Here is a 7,777-nt window from a genome sequence, read left to right as displayed (position 1 = left end):
CTCATGTTCCTCGGGATCGTCATTTCCAGTCAAGTTACCCCAAAAGTGTTCAAGTTCTCTATATTCAAAAAGTTCCTCTTGGCTCATTGTGAATGTGTCAAAGGATGTAGGGAAGCCTAAAAGGTTGGTAAAATTTTGAATATTAAATTGGTACTCCATGTTAAACATTCTGAACTGTATAAAACCTCTGCTTATTCCTTTTCCATGGCTGGGTAGATAGATCAGAGAACTAAGGAATTCTAGAGTCAGTCTCCGGTAAGTGACAAATTGTCTACGGATAGGAGCGGTTTCCCACCCTATCTGATTCAGCAAATACAGGACACTTTGTCTTAGTCCAAGGGCAGTCATTGCCCAGTCATCAGCATACAGGCTAGGTAGCATCTCTCTCGTGGCTAGTTCCTCAAACTTTTGTTTCTGAGCTGTTCCTCTGAATTTGATACCCATACGATCAATATGTCCCATCAGGTTAGTGTTAGTTAGAGAAAAGAAAAACAAGAGTTTTAGTCAGGATTTGGCCAAATGCCGAAAGAAGAGAAAAGTTTTTAATAAAATAAAATAAATTAAGAATGAATACTAAATAGAAATTAAAAGAATAATTAAGGAAGAAATAGAAAAATAATAATAATAGAATAAGGAAATAATAAAATAATTTGTAGGTTGTCTCCCACTAAGCGCTTTGTTTAATGTCGCAAGCTCGACATAAAAACAATCAATTACAATCTATAATTTCTGGAGGCATTTCGTCTAAGTGCAAGACTTGCGAATCTTCATTGTTTTCTGCATAGTGATAATGTTTTAGACGTTGCCCGTTTACGGTAAATGGTTCCATAGATTTACCTTTAATTTCTACTGCTCCACTAGGAAAAACATTAGTGATTTGAAAAGGACCTGACCATCTAGATCGTAGTTTTCCCGGAAATAACTTTAGTCTGGAGTTAAATAAAAGGACTGTATCGCCTTGTTTGAAGATTTTCATTGATATGCGCTTGTCATGCCATTGTTTTGTTCTTTCTTTGTAGATTCTGGCATTTTCGTAAGCATCTCTTCTGAGTTCCTCTAATTCGCTTATATCAAGGATTCTCTTTTCACCGGCGGATTTATAGTTTAAATTTAGATTTTTAATAAGCCAATAGGCTTTATGTTCTAATTCTACCGGGAGGTGACAGTATTTTCCATAAATTAGCTTAAATGGGGTTGTTCCTATGGGTGTTTTGTAATCAGTTCGGTATGCCCATAAAGCTTCTGGTAATTTCAATGACCAGTCTTTCCTTGAAGTGGCGACTGTTTTTTCTAGTATCTGTTTGATTTCTCTGTTAGATACTTCCACTTGCCCACTGGTTTGAGGGTGGTAAGGTGTCGCTACTCTATGTCTTACGCCATACTTAAGCAGTAGTTTTTCGAGTACTTTGGATATGAAATGCGATCCACCATCACTGACAACTATTCTTGGGACACCAAACCTTGGAAATATTATATTCTTAAAGAGTCTAGTTACTACTCGTGTGTCGTTTGTTGGAGAAGCTATAGCTTCAATCCATTTTGATACGTAGTCAACTGCCACGAGTATGTATTTGTTGCCGAAAGAGGATGGAAAAGGTCCCATGAAGTCTATTCCCCACACGTCGAAAATCTCGACTTCCAAAACGCCCTTTTGTGGCATCTCGTCACGTCTAGATATGTTTCCTGTGCGTTGACATCTGTCACATTTCTTAATAGTTGCATGTACATCCTTCCATATACTTGGCCAATAAAAACCGGCTTGTAGGATTTTAGAGCAGGTCTTGGATGTACTTGCGTATCCACCATAAGGAGTGGAGTGACAGTGTTGGATTATACTTTCTACCTCTTCTTCGGGAATACACCGACGGAAAATACCATCGGGACCTCTTTTAAAAAGTAAGGGGTCATCCCAGTAATAATGTTTTATATCGTAGAAGAATCGTTTCTTCTGTTGGTAGGATAAGGTAGATGGAACTATTCCGGCAGCTAAATAATTGACGAGGTCAGCGTACCACGGTGTAACAGATATTGCTAAGGTAGTTTCTACCTATTTATCAGCGTTATTTTCTTCTAAAGTAGCTATAAGCTTATCGTACGAGAAGTCATCGTTAATTGCTGTTCTTTCCGGTTCAAGGTTCTCAAGTCTAGAGAGGTGATCTGCTACTACGTTTTCAGTTCCTTTCTTGTCTTTGATTTCCAAATTGAACTCTTGTAGTAACAGGATCCACCTTAGGAGTCTAGGTTTTGCATCCTTTTTAGTTAAGAGGTATTTGATAGCAGCGTGGTCAGTGTAGATGATTATTTTGGCTCCGACTAAGTAAGAACGAAATTTATCTAGCGCAAACACTACTGCTAGAAGTTCTTTCTCGGTTGTGGCATAATTCATTTGTGCTTCATCTAGAGTTCTACTTGCGTAATATATAACATGAAGCTTTTTATCTTTTCGTTGTCCTAAAACAGCACCTACAGCGTAATCGCTGGCATCACACATTATTTCGAATGGTTCATTCCAATCTGGTGTCTGCATTATGGGTGCGGAGATCAGTGCTTGTTTAAGCGTTTGAAATGCTTCTAAACATTTATTGTCGAATATGAATTCAGCATCTTTCATCAATAGTCCGGTCAACGGCTTAGTTATTTTAGAGAAGTCTTTAATGAATCGTCGGTAAAAACCGACATGTCCTAAGAAGCTTCGTACTTCTCTCACAGTCTTCGGAGGTTGAAGGTTTTCGATTACCTCTATTTTGGCCTTGTCTACTTCAATTCCTCTATTTGAGATGATGTGTCCTAAAACAATTCCTTCTTGTACCATAAAGTGGCATTTTTCCCAATTAAGTACTAGGTTTACTTTTACACATCGCTCTAGAACTTTCTCTAGGTTTTCAAGACATTCTTCAAAGCTTTGTCCGCATACGGAAAAGTCATCCATAAATACTTCCATGATGTTTTCTAGAAAATCGGCGAATATTGCCATCATGCATCTTTGGAAGGTTGCATGAGCATTACACAAGCCAAACAGCATTCATCTATAAGCGAAGGTACCAAAAGGGCACGTGAACGTTGTCTTTTCTTGGTCATCAGGATGAATTGGTATTTGAAAGAAACCTGAGTAACCGTCTAGATAGCAGAAATGTGAATGTTTTGCTAATCGTTCTAACATCTGGTCAATGAATGGTAAAGGGAAATGATCTTTTCGGGTTGCTTTGTTTAGTTTCCTATAGTCAATGCACATTCTCCATCCCGATTCGATTCGTTTGGTTATAGTTTCTCCTTTTTCATTTTCAATGATTGTTATACCTCCTTTCTTTGGTACTACGTGTATAGGACTAACCCATTTGCTATCAGATATAGGATATATGATACCTGCCTCTAATAACTTGGTTATTTCCTTCTTCACTACCTCACTCAGGATCGGGTTTAGTCTTCTCTGGTGTTCCCTAGAAGTTTTACAGTCTTCTTCTAACATGATGCGGTGCATACAAATAGAAGGACTTATTCCTTTAAGATCGGTGATGTTGTAACCTAGTGCGGTTGGATATTTTCTTAAGATATGCAGGAGTTTTTCTGTTTCGAGCCTTCCTAAGTCAGCATTAACTATCACTGGTCGTTCAAGCTCTAAGTCTAGGAATTCATATCTCAGATTCTTGGGAAGTGTTTTCAGGTCTAAGGTTGGTTTCTTAAGGCATTGCATAGGGTCCGGTGTTATTGCTAAACATTGGTTAAGTTTGTCTTCTACAAGATAGTCAGATGATTTGTCTTTTTCTAACTCCGTTTCTTTTATGCATTCATCGATGATATCCATGAAGTAACATGTATCTTCTATTGCAGGTGCTTTCAAAAATTGGGAAAGAATGAACTCAATTTTCTCTTCTCCTACTTCGAAAGTGAGTCGTCCTCGTTTTACGTCTATGATTGCACCGGCAGTTGCTAAGAACGGTCTTCCCAGTATAATGGGTGTAACTTCATCTTCTCTAATATCCATAATTATAAAATCAGTTGGAATGTAGAATTGACCTATGCGCACTGGAACATTTTCAAGAATTCCTACAGGATATTTTACGGAATGATCTGCTAGTTGCACAAACATTTTAGTTGGTCTTAATTCTCCCATTTCAAGTCTCTTGCATATGGATAAAGGCATAACACTAATACCGGCTTCTTTTCTACGGTTTCTTTATTACTCTCTACCTTTTCCTTAGGTTCACTCTCCTTAGTTGACTTTTTAGAGTTTTGGTTTTCTATCCTTGGGTCAGACGGTCCTTCCATTTCCGTTCCACTTCTCAGTATAATTGCATGAGCGTGGCTTCTTGGGTTAGGTTGGGGTTGGCCAGGAAATGTACCAGTTGGGGCAGCAGTAGGCGCTTGTTGTTGAGCTACTTGTGATATTTGCGTTTCCAGCATTTTGTTATGAGTAGCCAGGGCATCTACTTTACTTGCTAGTTGTTTAATTTGTTCGCCAGTGTGTACATTCTGGTTTAAGAAATCTTTATTGGTTTGCTGTTGAGAAGCTATAAAGTTTTCCATCATGATTTCCAAGTTGGATTTCCTAGGGGCGTTATTGTTAGATGTAGATGGGGTCGGCTTCTGATATCCCGGAGGTATAGCTGGGGCTTGATTTGGAGATTGTCCAGGTGCGTATAGAGCATTATTACTTTTATATGAAAAATTTGGATGATTCTTCCAATTTGAGTTATAGGTATGCGAATAGGGGCTTCCTTGAGCATAGTTTACTTGCTCTGCTTGGATTCCTGTTAGGAGTTGACAATCTGCAGGAGTGTGACCTTGGATTCCACAGACTTCGCAATTCTGAGTTATGGCAACTACTGTGGCTGGAGGTGATACATTTAAAGTTTCAATCTTCTGGACCAGAGCATCCACCTTTGCATTAACATGATCAAGGTTACTTATCTCGTACATGCCAGTTTTCGTTTGAGGTTTTTCCACCATTGTTCGTTCGGTTCCCCACTGGTAGTGGTTTTGAGCCATGCTTTCGATAAGTTGGTAAGCGTCTGCATAAGGTTTGTTCATTAGTGCACCACCTGCGGCGGCATCTATTGTTAACCTCGTGTTGTACAGGAGACCATTATAGAATGTATGAATTACTAACCAGTCTTCTAAACCATGATGCGGACAAAGTCTCATCATGTCTTTGTATCTTTCCCATGCTTCGAAAAGAGACTCGTTATCTTTCTGTTTAAATCCATTTATTTGGGCTCTTAACATAGCTGTTTTGCTTGGCGGAAAATATCGAGCAAGAAAAACTTTCTTCAACTCGTTCCATGTGGTGACTGAGTTGGAAGGAAAATATTGAAGCCATCTTCTAGCGCTACCTCTTAGTGAGAAAGGAAAAAGACGAAGTCGAATTGCCTCTGAAGTGACACCATTAGCTTTAACAGTATCAGCGTATTGGACAAATACGGATAAATGAAGGTTAGGATCCTCAGTAGGATTTCCAGAGAATTGGTTCTGTTGTACTGCCTGCAACAGTGAAGGTTTGAGTTCAAAGTTATTTGCTTCGATTGCGGGTGGAGCAATACTTGAATGCGGTTCATCTTGCGATGGAGCGGCATAATCTCTAAGAGCACGAGCTGGTTCTTCCATCTCGGGTATCGAAGGGAAAATATTTTTGAAATTAGGAAGTTCTACAGGAGGGAGATTGTTTGCAGCACGATATTCTCGAATTCGTCGTAAGACTCGGAGATATAGTTCGATGTCGTTGATTTGTAAGTAGAGCGGTTCGCCTTGAGAGCGAGTGCGTGGCATACAAATCAACGAAAGAAAGAAAAGAAAAAGAAAAGCCTTAGTCTCTACAGCGTAACAGGAGAATTACGATATCGACTAAATAAAAGTCCCCGGCAACAGCGCCAAAAACTTGATCGCTCGACTTTATGAGTCGAATTGGGGTACAAACTGCAAGTGCACAGTTCTATCGCGTAGTTTTAAAAGATATCGATCCCACAGGGACTTATGAATCGATATACCGTTATCTAAGGTTACTTCGTAAAGCTAAGGCAGATGATATTTTGATTGTTTGGGGGAAAAGGCTAAAACTAAAATAAGATCTAAAATTAATATCTAATAAGCGGATATCGGTACGTAATTCGTCGTAATTAGGGAATCAATTCTTTATTGGTCTCTTGGTTTTAAAAATAAATCTTTTCAGTTGACGCTATTGGTTAAAAGTTTTATCTCAAACTCTCGCTCTGTTGAATAAACTATGATTTTATATTAACGTAGCTGTCACTTATAGTTAAGTCAAAAACCACTTTTTGAAAACAATAGAATCCGTAGAAACTCTTTTTAAGAAAACACTAATCGTTTAAACACCCTTATCTCAAACTCTCGCTCTGTTGACTTAGGTTATATAATTAAATTCAAATGCTTAACTCTCGCCCTCACATTCAATCTTTAAAAATACTTTTTGAAAAAGGTTAGAATTTAATTAACTCTAAAAACTTCTCTCGCCCTGATCTATAATTAATGTCCAATTTACACTGTCCAGTCAAAACCTCAAACTCTCGCTCTATTGATTTTAACTTCTTTGTGTCTTTTACTTTCGTACAAAAACTTTGTTATTAAACCTGTAAATTGAGACCGTAAAAAGAGTGATTTTAATTTTAAACTTAATTAAACCAACTTAGTTTTGATTCCTTCATTCCGCTTACTTTACATACCGATACCTAAATAAATCAGTCAGACATGCTAAACAGACTTAAATAAATAACATGCATAAACAGATTCATCGCAGGCAAACAGTATAAATTAATAGTAAAAACAAGCATATATAAATTCAACAAATAAATATAGAACCTGAATAATTAAATAGCAGTCTTGAACACTTCACCACAGACCGGTTGGATTTGTTCTTGAGTTCTTCAATCAGGCAGAAAAATAAAGGCGAAGGAATAAAAAAAACTAGATTCTAACGTAAGGTTAGATCCGGTAAAAGGTACACAATAGTTTCCGGTGTAGAAACTATTGTGCGAAAAATTAATTAAGAGCTAGAAAAGAAAATAGAATTGCAAAAGAAAACAATATAGAAATTTGTAAAAGTAATACTGTAAAAATATGCCTAAGCTGCTGGAAGAAGAAAAAATGCAAAAACGGCAAAAATCTGGAAAAAGCGTGGACCCTAGAGCTTTCCAAAAAGCTACTATTTATATGCTACCTCCTGCAACTGCCTTCCGCGTCAAAAGTCTTCAACGTGCAGAATAGTTGGGCGTGGAAATAGGACTCAACTTCTCTGAAGCGTTCCTTGTGCCTCAAATATAGGGGAATGGTGTGACGTCAGTCACACCATGTGTGACGCTCGTCACACAAGTTCATATAGCGTGACGCTCGTCACAACCTCTGTGACGCTCGTCACAGGCACAACGCCTGTGCCTTCTTTGGGCTGGGCTTGGCTTTTGCTATTTGTTTCCAAAAACTTCTTTTTGCACCTCCTTTTCTTCCTTTTTTTACTTTTGCTTCAAATAGATACCTGAGATAAATAGAAAGGAAATACCGCGTAATATCTGATAAAATGAAATAAATTAAAGCAAATAATAATATAATTTAATTGAATTAAGTCCTAAAATGTGATATAGTTTCATGTTATCAGTATCCCATCACAGGTGCCATAAGAAATTTTGAAAGTATAAATTCTATCTTCTCGTCACCTACCTCAAAGGTCAACTTTCCTCTCTTGACATCTATTATGGCTCCTGCAGTTGATAAGAATGGTCTACCTAGAAGGATTGGTATATCATCGTCGTCTTTAATGTCCATGACAACAAAA

General features: G+C 37.9%; 1 non-coding gene across 1 annotated transcript; it reads left to right on the top strand.

Annotated features, from left to right (window-relative positions):
- The first annotated feature begins 5,116 nt into the window (after positions 1–5,116).
- On the top strand, positions 5,117–5,223 carry LOC127108564 (small nucleolar RNA R71). Its single transcript, XR_007796094.1, has one exon. It is a non-coding gene; the product is annotated as a small nucleolar RNA R71 (small nucleolar RNA).
- The last annotated feature ends 2,554 nt before the right edge of the window (positions 5,224–7,777 follow it).

Source organism: Lathyrus oleraceus, chromosome 7 (assembly GCF_024323335.1).
Source record: "Lathyrus oleraceus cultivar Zhongwan6 chromosome 7, CAAS_Psat_ZW6_1.0, whole genome shotgun sequence".
In the NCBI taxonomy this organism is placed as follows: Eukaryota; Viridiplantae; Streptophyta; class Magnoliopsida; order Fabales; family Fabaceae; genus Lathyrus; species Lathyrus oleraceus.
Note: the sequence above shows the minus strand (reverse complement) of the source record. Positions and strands in the feature narration are given on the sequence as shown.